Below are 14217 nucleotides of genomic sequence, written 5' to 3'. Positions count from 1 at the left end.
GTCAGTGGTAAATGTGGTATATACAATCACCCGACACTAATTTGTTTCCACAATCCATGTCTTAACTTCACAGTTCACACAAATACGTTTTAAATTCAAACTGTAGCACTAATTTTTTTTTTCACAGCAGCGTGACAATCCCTCCACCTCCGATCTAACTAAGCACTCTCACCTTATGGCATGGACACCTGTGCAAATAGGTGGTCATGCAAGCAGGTATCAAAAGGGTTAACACGGACCATAAACTTCTTTCACATCTCCTTAGATCTCAGCAAGGACACCAGGTCATGGGTAGAAAGAAAAGATCTAAGTGCTCACCACTTAAGTATAAGATTACATTTTTGTGTTCAAACACAAACTACTCACATAAAGATTATAAAAACACAGCCGACAATCGTGTTAGTTCTGTAGAGTAGCAGCGGGTGAAGCCATGCGTAGCTCCTCCCCCGTGCGCGTTACGTTCAATCAATCAGAACTTCGATGTCACCGGACTCCTCCCCCCTTCCATTCGTTATCATACGGAGGCATTTGGGGAAGGGGGGAGGAGTCCGGTGATGTCGATATCTGTGATGTCACCGGATCGCTGACGGAACTCCTTGAAGACCCGGAAACCAGCGGAGAGGTGAGTATTTTGATCGTTCTAAAAAAAATTTGATCAAAAAAATGAATGATTAATCGAGGAATTAATCTTTAATTTCCACAGCCCTAGAAAAAAGGCTCTCATTATATATTGTAATATAACTTTTATTTTATTGTCTCAAAAAAAGCCCAATTCCTGGCACAGCTATTTTTAATTTAAATCTTTATTTTTCATATATAACACTGTCATTAAAGTGGTTTTAAAGCCAAAACCAAAAATACTTACCAATCATTAGATGTGCTGTTTTTTCCCCCTCTGTTTTTACCTGGTGATCTAACCAGTAAACACCCCTCCTGTATTAGAGTGCCTCCACTTTTGATGAAGACTTTGGAAGAGGATGCAACAGAGACACCTTTTGCATTGCCAGTCTGTGATCTGGCAGACTTACCGACCAGATCACAGCTGAAACTAGAAGAAATAAGGCATAAAAAAAACCGATTGCAGCCATCACATCTAAAGCCTCGCACACACGATCAGATTTTCATCTGGGAATTGTGTGATGACAGACTGTTTGCCTAAAATCAGACCATTAGTACGCTCCATCAGACAATTGTCCAACTTTCAGCTAACAAATGTTGGATGGCAGGCTAGTAAATTTTCGGCGGACAACGGTCTGTTGTCAGATTTTCCTATCATCTGTACAGAAGTCCATCACACAAAAGTTGAAAGTACAAACACGCATGCTCGGAATCAATGCTCACCAAACACGACATTTGCAGAAGGTGCCCAAAGGGTGGTGTTCAAGAGCTAAAATTCCTCGTAGTACGTCACTACGTTCATGTATGTTGGACAAGAGTCTGACGCTTTGTTGGCCAAAAATCTGATCATGTGTACGAGGCTTAAGAAATGGTAAGCTACAATATATTAATTTATTGGCCTTGGGCTCTCTTTAGAGCTGATATGTACAGCAAGGAGCCGCACCTCAAGCTTCCCGTTGTTCATAGTGTCTATGAATGACAGCATTTGGGAGCTATCTTTTGCAGATGTCCTTATGCTCTACTCGTGTTTAGGACAGCACTACTGTATTCATGAGTAGCCAGGCTGTACGCTGTACCTGGGCTGCCTAAATGGAGGAAATATGCCAGCAATTATGCTGAATAGGGCTCTGTCATCCCATGTGCAAAACCCCTAAAATACATGAAGATCAGGCATCAAACTGTGTCAAGGACCTTGGTGTAAATTACTGTATGCCTGTGTATTTCCTCAGAGCACATACCCAGACCTGGTTCACTATGAATTAAGGCTGAATGGAAACCTCACGGTGATTCATATTGAGAAGAGTGTGTAAGTAGCTGTATGACATTCTTTTGATTAAATTAACACATTTTTTTTCATATTAGTTGTACAAGATTATATTTTATACCTACATAAAATGGAATTTCAAAATTTAAGTGGAGCCCCAGGCTACCAAGCAACACCACATGTGAATATAGAAAATTATCCAAAATTCAGTTTTAAACCAATTAAAACATAAAATGTATAAATGCCTCAACTTCTAAACTTTAATTTGAGGGTCTAGGATTCCTCCAGAGGTTGCTGGGGGTTCCTTAAGCAATGAGCCATTCCTGCCTCTCAGATAAGTCCCCACTGACACCAATCCAATCCTTTTCGCGTTCTGTTAAGCCTCATACACACGGTCGGACTTTGTACAAACTTTTCCGTGGACTTTTGTACAAAGGGCGTGGTCCACAAGTTTGTATTGCATACACACGGTCGGACTTTTTGATAACAAACACGAACGTAATGACGTCACAACGTACTGACGCTGCTTCAAAAGAGGACGTTCAATGACTCCAGCGCCACCTTTGATGAACTTCTGTATTGTAGTCTGATCTTTTGCATTGGTTCTGAGCATGCGTGTTTGTACCTTGTACAAAAGTCCGATGCTTTTGCGTACACACGGTCGGACTTTGCTCCATCGGACTTTTGTTGCCAGAAAGTTTGTCCGTTCGCACAGCCAACAAAAGTCAGATGAAAACAGAAAAAGTTTGTCCGATGGAGCGTACACACAGTCGGATGTTGCTCCAAAACAGCTAATTTGCATGTTTGTTGTCAAAAAGTCCGACCGTGTGTATGGGCCTTTAGAGGGCAATTCTTCCCAATGACCACAAGTGTAATGCCCCGTACACGCGGTCGGACTTTCCGATGGGAAATGTTGGATGTGAGCTTGTTGGCGGAAAGTCTGACGGTGTGTATGCTCCATCAGACAATTGTTGTTGGACTTTCCCGCCAACAAATGTTGCCTAGCATGTTCTCAAATGTTCTGCCAACAAATGTCTGTTGTCGGATTTTCCGAACGTGTGTACACAAGTCCGTCGGATAAAAGTCCAAAGTACAAACACGCATGCTTGGAAGCAGAAGCAGTCGGTCTTGTAAACTAGCATTTGTAATGGAGAATTAACATTCGTGACGTGGCAAATTATGAAATCTCGAAATGCAGCGTACAATTCTGTTCTTCTTTAATGGGATAATAATGAAGCTGCTTTGCTGGTGATACTGGTGGAGTTATTGCAAACAAATTTTCCAAGGCTTTTTTTTTCTAGTGATATCAAGAATAATATTATGGTTTTTTTTTATTATTATTTGGACAAGGTACCACAGCACCATTATCCCGTAGTTTTTAAGAACAAAGATACAACTATGTTGGTGTCCCTTGTCAATTTACATTGTATTTTTTTAAATGTAACTGCCTACTCCCAAACTGTCATTTGAAGTAAAACACATAGCCAAATATTATTCTACACAATTTTTTTTATTGTGCATTAAAAAAAGAAAACAAATAAAATTAGACATGCTATCTGCCAATAGAACTTAACCAAAAAGTGCATTCTATGCATCCAAAAATATAGAAAATATACCAAATCAAATATCATTATTCAAGTAAAAAAATAATGTCAAAGCAATAACTCCAATGCCAATAATAAATAACACATTATCTCCTCCGATTCTGCAACATATCTGGTTGACGAACGGCTGTTCAGAAACTAACTGAAAAGTGCGAAATGAAAAACACGAAAAGAAAAGCGTGCATCAACCTCACCAAACTTCTATTAACATGAAATTAGCAGAAGGAGCCCAAAGGGTGGCGCTAAAGAGCTGAAAAACCACGTAGTACGTCTAGTACGTCACTATGTTTGGAATTGTTGGGCAACGTTTGTGTGACCGTGTGTATGCATGACAAGTTTGCGCCAACACTCTTCAAACAAAATTCCAAGGTGTTGTTGTCGGAAAGTCTGATCGTGTGTATGGGGCTTAAGGGGCATTCTTCCCACTGACCATCACACTAATGTATCATGATAAACAGACACCACTTGATGTGATTGACCATCACATGAATAACATTTGGATAAGCCTGTATGATGGATTGACATCCAGACACCAAACCAGCAGCGTCACCTCTCTGTAGTCAGCACCAAAGGTAAACCAGGAATCTCAGCAGGTACACGGAGCACATACCAATCAAGGACTCACAGGGATGGAAGAAACAACATACGTCGGGGGTTAATGCGTTGACGTCATCGCAACCCGTATACGAACGTGTGTATGCAAGCTGGCCGGCGAACTGCTTTTAATGGATGCCTTTTTTCCACTTATTTCTTGTAAGTGCATTTTTTATACTTAACCACTTGCCGACCGCCGCACGACGATGTACGTCGACAGAATGGCACGGGCAGGCATAAGGGCTTACATGTACGTCCTTGCCTGCCCGCGGGTCGGGGGCCCGATCGGGCCCCCGCCCGGTGCCTGCGGCGGTCGGTATTCGTTCGGGAGCGATCCCGGACGAGGGGACGGCCATTCATTCATGGCCACCCCCTCGCGATCGCTCCCGACGAATGAAAATGTCCCGTGACATCACTTCCTCTCCTGTAATGTAAACACAGGAGAGGAAGTGATGTATTCTTTCCTCCGTGTCGGTATTTTTCGTTCCGGCACCGAGGAGAGAGCATCGGTGAGTTGCACAAGCACTACACTACACAGTAGAACATGCCAGGCACACTCACACCCCCCCTTTACCCCCCGATCACCCCCCAATTACCCCTGCCCCCCCCCAGTCACAGTGACACCAATTGCATTTTTTTTTTTTTGCATTGGTGTCATTTGTGACTGTAATAACTGTTAGGGCAGTTAGGGTTAGCCCCCTTTAGTTCTAATGTGCCCCCCTAACCCCCCAATAAAGGTTTAACCCCGTGATCACCCCCCCTCGCCAGTGTCACTAAGGCTGGGTTCACATTGCAGCGGTTTATGAGAACGAATGTGATTCGCACCGCACTGCAGTGCAAATCACATCCGATCTCTGTGCGATTCGAGTTCAGCCATACAGATAGTATGGCTGAATTCGTGTCGCACCCGTCGCACCCGCCGCAAATTCGCACGGGACCCTTTTTTTGGCCCGCAGCAGAATCGGATCGCATGGGTGTTCACACCATGCGATCCGAGTTTGCAGATCGCACTGCGATATGCGAACTGATCTGGGGGTGTCATTAACATTTCACTGACACTCCCAGCAGTTCGCATAGGGCAGTGTGAACTGCCGCCGGGAGGCATGCGATGCGGGAACCCGCCGCGGATTCATGGCGTTCCCGCATCGCTCCAGTGTGAACCCAGCCTAATAAGCGATAATTTTTCTGATCGCTGTATTAGTGTCACAGGTGACGCTAGTTAGGCAGGTAGGTATTTAGGTTCGCCGCAGCTTTTTATAGCGCCAGGGACCCCCATATACTACCGCATAAAGCCCCCTGATTTCCCCCTAGTTAACCCTTTCACCAGTGATCACCATATAACTGTTACAGGTGACGCTGGTTGGTTAGTTATTTTTTTATAGTTTCAGGGCACCCGCCATTTATTACCTAATAAAGGTTTAACCCCCTGATCACCCGGCGGGTGTCATTTGTGACTGTAATAACTGTTAGGGCAGTTAGGGTTAGCCCCCTTTAGTTCTAAGGTACCCCCCTAACCCCCCCAATAAAGGTTTAACCCCGTGATCACCCCCCGTCGCCAGTGTCACTAAGGCTGGGTTCACATTGCAGCGGTTTATGAGAACGGATGTGATTCGCACCGCACTGCAGTGCAAATCACATCTGATCTCTGTGCGATTCAAGTTCAGCCATACAGATAGTATGGCTGAATTCGTGTCGCACCCGCCGCACCCGCCGCAAACTCGCACGGGACCCTTTTTTTGGTCCGCAGCAGAATCGGATCGCATGGGTGTTCACACCATGCGATCCGAGTTTGCAGATCGCACTGCGATATGCGAACTGATCTGGGGGTGTCATTAACATTTCACTGACACTCCCAGCAGTTCGCATAGGGCAGTGTGAACTGCCGCCGGGAGGCATGTGATGCGGGAACCCGCCGCGCATTCGTGGCGTTCCCACATCGCTCCAGTGTGAACCCAGCCTAATAAGCGATCGTTTTTCTGATCACTGTATTAGTGTCACAGGTGACGCTAGTTAGGCAGGTAGGTATTTAGGTTCGCCGCAGCTTTTTATAGCGCCAGGGACCCCCATATACTACCGCATAAAGCCCCCTGATTGCCCCCTAGTTAACCCTTTCACCAGTGATCACCATATAACTGTTACAGGTGACGCTGGTTGGTTAGTTATTTTTTTTATAGTTTCAGGGCACCCGCCATTTATTACCTAGTCTCACTAGTGTACCCCTAAATTTAGGGGTGTCTACTTTCCAAAATGGGGTCATTTGGGGGGGGTTTGTGCCATCTTGGCATTTTATGGCCTTCAAAACTGTAACGCCCTTAGAAAGCCTGAAGGCGGTGCTTGGTTTTCGGGGCCCCGTACGCGGCTAGGCTCCCAAAAAGTCCCACATATGTGGTATCCCCGTACTCAGGAGAAGCAGCAGAATTTATTTTGGGGTGTCATTTCACATATGCCCATGGCATGCGTGAGCAATATATCATTTAGTGACAACTTTGTGAAAAAAAAAAAAAAAAGTTTGTAATTTTCCCGCAACTTGTGGCAAAATATAAAATATTCCATGGACTCAACATGCCTCTCAGCAAATAGCTTGGGGTGTCTACTTTCTAAAATGGGGTCATTTGTGGGGGTTTTGTGCCATCTTGGCATTTTATGGCCTTCAAAACTGTAATAGGTAGTGAGGAGTGAAGTCAAATATTTACGCCCTTAGAAAACCTGAAGGCGGTTCTTGGTTTTCGGGGCCCCGTACGTGGCTAGGCTCCCAAAAAGTCCCACATATGTGGTATCCCCGTACTCAGGAGAAGCAGCAGAATTTATTTTGGGGTGTTATTTCACATATGCCCATAGCATGTGTGAGCAATATATCATTTAGTGACAACTTTGTGAAAAAAAAATAAAAAAAAATTAAAGTTTGTAATTTTCCCGCAACTTGTGGCAAAATATAAAATATTCCATGGACTCAAAATGCCTCTCAGCAAATAGCTTGGGGTGTCTACTTTCTAAAATGGGGTCATTTGTGGGGGTTTTGTGCCATCTTGGCATTTTATGGCCTTCAAAACTGTAATAGGTAGTGAGAAGTGAAATCAAAAATTTACGCCCTTAGAAAGCCTGAAGGCGGTGCTTGGTTTTCGGGGCCCCGTACGCGGCTAGGCTCCCAAAAAGTCCCACATATGTGGTATCCCCGTACTCAGGAGAAGCAGCAGAATTTATTTTGGGGTGTCATTTCACATATGCCCATAGCATGTGTGAGCAATATATCATTTAGTGACAACTTTGTGTAAAAAAAAAAAAAAATTATTTTTTGTCATTATTCAATCGCTTGAGGCAAAAAAATAAAATATTCAATGGGCTCAACATGCCACTAATCAATTTCCTTAGGGTGTCTACTTTCCAAAATGGGGTCATTTGGGGGGGTTTTGTACTGCCCTGCCATTTTAGCACCTCAAGAAATGAGATCAGTCGTAAACTAAAAGCTGCGTAAATTCCAGAAAACGTACCTTAGTTTGTAGATGTGACAACTTTTGCGCAAACCAATAAATATACAATTATTGACTTTTTTTTTACCAAAGACATGTGGCTGAATACATTTTGGCCTAAATGTATGACTAAAATTGAGTTTATTGGATTTTTCTAATAACAAAAAGTAGAAAATATCATTTTTTTTCAAAATTTGCGGTCTTTTTACGTTTATATCGCAAAAAATAAAAATCGCAGAGGCAATCAAATACTATCAAAAGAAAGCTCTATTTGTGGGAAGAAAAGGACGCAAATTTTGTTTGGGTACAACATTGCATGACCGCGCAATTACCAGTTAAAGCAGCGCAGTGCCAAATTGTAAAAAGACCTCTGGTCATTTACCAGCAAAATGGTCCGGTCTGAAGGTGGTTAAATAAATGTATCTATATAGATTCACACTATGGTTGGCTTTCTCCCATCCCTATGAGCCGTTGATTGGTATGTGCACCTGCTGAGATTCCTGGTTTACCTTTGGTGCTGACTACAGAGAGGTGATGCTGCTGGTTTGGTGTCTGGATGTCAATCCATCATACAGGCTTATCCAAGCTTGCCCTCTGGTAAGCGCGTTATTCATGTGGTGGTGGATCACATCAAGTGGTGTCTGTTTATCAAGGATTTTTACTCAGTCTTCACTTGGATTCATTGGACTTTTCTCTTATTTGAGCTGTCTAATTTTCACCTAGTTTTTGGTCACACATTATTATTAATTTCAGGTTTTTTTTCTGTATTTTTTTTGTGTCTATCTCACATTGTTGAGTTGCTGCTATTACGGTGCACAAGCTAGCACAGTATTTCTTCCCATTTGTACACTAATGTATTATGAGTTGTAGATATAGTCCTTTTTTGCAGGGGTTCACTGAGATCAGAAAGTTATTTCAAAGGTTCCTTCATATTGAGGTTGCAAAAGGCTACTTTAAAGTGATTATAAAGTCAGTTTTTTTTTTAAAATAACAAACATGTTATACGTACCTGCCTTGTTGCAATGGTTTTGCACAGAGCAGCCTGGATACCCCTCTTCCTGGGTCCCTCTTCGGTGCTCCTGGCTCCTCCCTTCTGTCAAATGCCCCCACAGCAAGCAGCTTCCTGTATCCATTCAGACACGGAGCTGCCTTTCGGCCCCGCTCCCTCTCTCTCCTTATTGGCTAACTGACTTTGACAGCTGCGGGAGCCAATGGCGCTGCTGCTGTATCTCATCCAATCAGGGGGAAGAGTCTCGGATGGCTGAGGGACTCGTGGACATCGCTGGACAGAGATGGGGCTCATGTAAGTATTAGGGGGGCTGCTGCACATAGAAGGCTTTTTATTTTAATGCATAGAATTAATTAAGATAAAAAACCTTCTGCCTTTACAACTCCTTTAAGGCCTCATGCACACAGGGTGTTTGCCCGTCTCTCCTAGAGGCCTTTCCTCCTGGCAGCAGCCTTTTGGCAAACAGTGTGTAAAGCTTTTAGGCATATCAAGTGATTGAGCATTAATTCATTTAATTGGCCAGAATATATTCTGACCATTTAAATGAATCTTTGCTCAAGTGGTTGATTCGCTTAGCTTAGTGTTACTGCACATTAATACACAATTACATGCCAAACATTTTTCTGCCAAAACACTGCTGTTCCTGGACGCTCAGGCAATGGGATGCATAAGCTAACATGCAGGACCGTTTAGCGGTAGAGAAAATAAAACACCAGACGCACCAACAGCAGCATTAAAAACGTCCATTGTGTCTGAGGCCTTAAGTTAGTGCTGTATTTAGGCCACTAAGTGGGAAGGTTTAGCTAAGAGTAGGAAATGGTAGTATTTGACTGATATAGTGAATTATGTGCTTTAACCGCTTGCCGCCTGCCCTCCGTCAAATGACAGAGGGACGGTGTGGCTCTCATTCTGGGAGGACGTCATGTGTCACAACTCCAATTTCTAAAAAGAGCCACGGTCGCGGCTCTTTAACCATGTGATCGAGTCTGTCCAATCACAGCTGGTCACATGTACATATGGAAATGCCATAAATTGGTTCTCCTCGCCTCACACTAACATCTCCTCGAGGAGACCTGGGCAGGTAATTAGAGTATTGATCATCAGTGCCCTGATTACAGGAAAGCCTCAGCAGTGCTAGCAGTACCACCAATCAGTGCCCATCAGTGCAACCAATCATTGCCCATAAGTGATGCCAGTTAGTGCCTCCCATTAGTGCCTATCTGTGCCTGCTCATCAGAGCTGCCCATCAATGCTGCCCATCAGCAATGCTCATCATTGCTGCCTATCCTTGCCGCCTATCAGTGTCCACCAGTGATGACCATCAGTGCCCATGGTTGCCGCCTATCAGTGCTCATCAGTGCCACCTATTAGTGCCCACTAGCGCCACCTATCAGTGCTCATCAGGGCTGCATATCAGTGCCCTTCAGTGCCGCATATTAGTGCCTCATCAGTACCACCTCATCAGTGCCCATAAGTGCCACCTCATCAATGCCCATCAGTGCAGCCTCATCAGCACACACCAGTGAAGGAGAAATTACTTATTTACAAAATTTATTGACAGAAAATAAGAAAAATATTTTTTTTCAAAATTTTCAATCTTTTTTTATTTTTATAAAAAATAAAAATCCCAGCAGTGATTAAATACCATCAAAAGAGAGCTCTATTTGTGTGAAGAAAAAGATAAAAACATGTATTTGGGTACAGTTTTGGATGACCACGCAATTGCCATTCAAAGTGCGACAGCACTGAAAGCTAAAAAATGGCCTAGGCAGGAAGAGGGTGAAAGTGCCCAGTATTGAGGTAGTTAAAGTAGATAATGCACACCTGCATTAGTGTTATGCTTAGATATGGCATTTGTGATCGGGAAATGTTACGTTTAATATCGTGAACTTTTGGAGCATTATCCCTTTGGGGATAGTGCTTCAATCCTTATACTGTTAAGTAGGTTGTACATATTAGCCCTTGTACACACAGTCGGAGATTCCGACAACCAAATCCGTCGGAGTAATTCCGACGGATTAATTCCAGAAGAGGTCCGGAAGTGATGTTGCATACACACGGTCGGACTAAGTTGTCGGAAAATCCGATTGTACATAACGTGATGACGTTATTTCGTTAGGACGGGACATTTTGTCGGAAAATTTTACCGGCAAGTTGGAAAAGTTGGTCCGTCGGATATTCCAACAGAAATAGTCCGATGGAGACCACACACAGTCGGAATATCCGACAAAACGCTCCGATAGGACACACTGCGTTGGAATCTCCGACTGTGTGTACAAGGGCTTAGTGTGGTAGGATGTACTAACTCTGCTTTATTTTAGGTGAAGACTGTTGAACTTCAGGTGCAGTACTGACCTATAACTGTAAATACTTGTGTGCTTAGATATGGATTTATTTAGGATAAGCTGTACTTTTTAGTATATGATTTCTGCATGAGAAATTTATATAGATTATCTATTCTTGATGCAAATGTTCCTTGTATATTGTTATGTTATGTTTAGCAGATCATTGTTTGTTTTCACAAATCTTTATAGCCCAATAAAAGGTACCTTTTTGTTGACTACAAAAAAATATTTCAGTGTATATATGTGTTTCTGCTGATAGTCATCACATTAGAATATCCTTTAAATGCTTGTTTATGTGTATTATTTGACTTGTAGAGGCTTGTTTGCTTATAACTACACAGAAAGTCATTACAAGAAAGATGGAACTCTAGTAACCAACAGTCCCAGATACCAGGTACCAACCATATGTGAGCTTAGAAGTATGTAGATACGTTGTATTAAGGAAGAAGATGGGTTTGGGTGGGGCTTATTGCACCCAGTGGGGACAGTGCAAAAGAGCGCTCGCTAATGCCTGGAATAAACTTATTATTAAAGTGGTTGTAAACCCTTACAAACCACTTTGACCTACAGGTAAGCCTAGATTAAGGCTTACCTGTAGGTCCAAGAAATATCTCCTAAACCTATACGGTTTAGGAGATATTTGCCCGAAGACAGGCACCGATGTCTACGGCGCATGCGCCGTAGACAGCGGCGCGCAGGCGCACTGAGCGCAGCTTCGTCAATGAGTGACGTCATCGGGGCTTCGCCGAATGACAGCGACAGAGCTGCGAGACCCCACCGAGAAGATGGATGCGCCGGACTACAGGGGACAGCGGTGACTGCGCTGGCTCCTGTGTCAGGTAAGTGACACATAATGGGCTACATAGTGCATAGTAGTCCATTACATGGGATGCATAGTAGTCCATTATGCTTTGCCTTTGCGCGGAATGAAAGAGGAAGTAAACCCATCAGGGTTTACTTCCTCTTTAATACAAACAAGATCAATGTGTGTAAATAACAACAGATATAATAACAGATGTTTGGTCACTCTGACTGAGCTACAGAGATTCTGTGTGTAGATGGGCCAATTTTCGAGAACGACAAAGACAACCATCACTGCAGGCCTCCACTGATGTGGCCTTTATTATGGCAGAATGGCTAGATGAAGATGGAATCCTCCTCTCACTACAAGACATATAAAAGTCTTCTTGGATTTTTCAAAAAAGCACTTGAAAGGCTTAGCCCTTGTACACACGGTCAGAGATTCAGACGGAATGTGTCCTATCGGACTGTTTTGTCGGATATTCCGACTGTGTGTGGTCCCCACCAGACTGTTTCCGTCTGAATATCCGACGGACCAACTTTTCCAGCTTGTCGGTAAAATTTTCCGACAAAATGCTCCGATCGGACATACTCCGATCATGTGTAGTCTACTCTGACGGACAAAGTGCCACGCATGCTCAGATCAAATTCCTAGACCAAAGCTATTGGCTACTAACTAGCCTGAACGTAGTCCCGTGGTAACGAAATAACGTCATCACGTTATGTACAATTGGATTTTTCGACAACTTTGTCCGACCGTGTGTATGCAACAGTTTTGGACAAAATCTGTCCGACAAAATCTGTCCGACAAAATCCGTCGGACAAAATCCAACGGATTTGGTTGTCAAAATGTCCGACCGTGTGTACAAGGGCTGTGAGGAACAAGAATAATCTCTGGTTTGAAGAAAGAGAAATATAGATTTTTTTGCCTCAATTGTAAATGTTATTTATGTAGGAAGCCAAGTCTCTGCTCATCATCACCTGCCCAATACCATCCCAGCAGTGGAGCATGGTGGTGGCAGGCCGTGTTCTGCTGTGGGGTTGTATGTGTTTTCCAGCAGCATTATAGACTGGACAGGTAGACTTGTCAGGGTCCATGGTTTGATGTTAAGTGAAAACCTCTTCCTAATCCACACACAGCACTCTGGACCTCAGGCTGGGCTAAATGTTCTTCTTCCTTTCCTTCCTTCCAACATGGCAATAATCTTAAGCATTCAACCTAGACCAATCCAAAGTGCTAAAGCTGGCCATAGATGGTTCAATCTAATCTTGGTCAGTTCAGAAGGTACTGGCTGAGATTCCAACCAAAAAGAGGCACACTTTGAGCGTTTGCAATCTTGTGTATAATTGCTGATTCTGCCAAAAATACTCTGTATAAAGTACAAATTGCACTACGCCTGTTTGGGTGTCATGCATCTTCAATGCCAAGAAAATGCACTGTGGTTCTGCTGTGCTTGTCACCAGATGAATTGCACTCAAATAGTTTTGCAATCATGGTAAAGTGGAACTTGCACAGCTTATTGCCCACACCAAGCTCCTGTTCCTATTTTAGCAATAAACTTTGTGTTTTGCCGCGACTTGTGAGAAATTATTGCCATGATGTTTGCAGAATTTTGCAATTTTTAGTTTGTAAAACTGATGGTGCACAAGTACACCACCCTCACACACGTTACCACCACTGCGCTTCTGGATAGTGAAACAATTATATGTGTGTATAAAAGAAAACCCTACAGCTGCCACTTAAATTAAACAAATGTGTAAACAATATTTAAACCTCTAAAATAGTGGAATAAATAATGGCGCTCAAATGGAACAATTAATGAATCAGAAAAAAATGTGAAAATGAATACACAATGCTGGTAATTCAAATATAAGTATACCAGTGATATCATCAAATATTGGTGGCACCTAAATAATCAGTGAAAGAATATAAATGAATAAATATGAACATATATTTCATGCCACATTACAAAAAAAGAGAGCACCCTGTGACAAATGTTAATAAATAGTCCATAAAACTGTGAATAATCCGATAAATGGTGTAGAATCAATAAATCTCTATGTTGTTCTTGTGATCAACCACACCTCTGTGCTTGGGCTTCCACTCCCCTTACAGACTTGCACTCACCAGCTGCATTTGCCTCCCACTCTCGTGTTTGGCCAAAACTCGCCTCAACCCATACAATTAGGGGTTAAACCTCCAAACTCCAAGCGTGTATGTCACAATTCCCTTTTCCTCAAGAAATGATTGTTCCACATGCAAATGAAAAGACGCCCCAATAGTGTGATATAGTACTAACCAATTTATTAAAAACTGCAACCATCCCACACCATTGCACTCACATGTGTCAAATTCAAAACAAGCCAAAGGTTCAATCTATAGCAGTCGCGACGGACCCAGGGTATTTCGGTAGCTATTATTATTCGCATTCACTCCTCGTCCCAAGCCTTCCACTCTCCGATGCAGCATGTCACGTCACAACGTTCTCCATCAGGCTTCAGATGCTTTCCATAC

The sequence above is a fragment of the Lithobates pipiens genome, unplaced genomic scaffold (assembly GCF_037356315.1).
Source record: "Lithobates pipiens isolate NorthernLeopardFrog02 unplaced genomic scaffold, aLitPip1_a1.2 Scaffold_8, whole genome shotgun sequence".
Classification (NCBI taxonomy): Eukaryota; Metazoa; Chordata; class Amphibia; order Anura; family Ranidae; genus Lithobates; species Lithobates pipiens.
Note: the sequence above shows the minus strand (reverse complement) of the source record.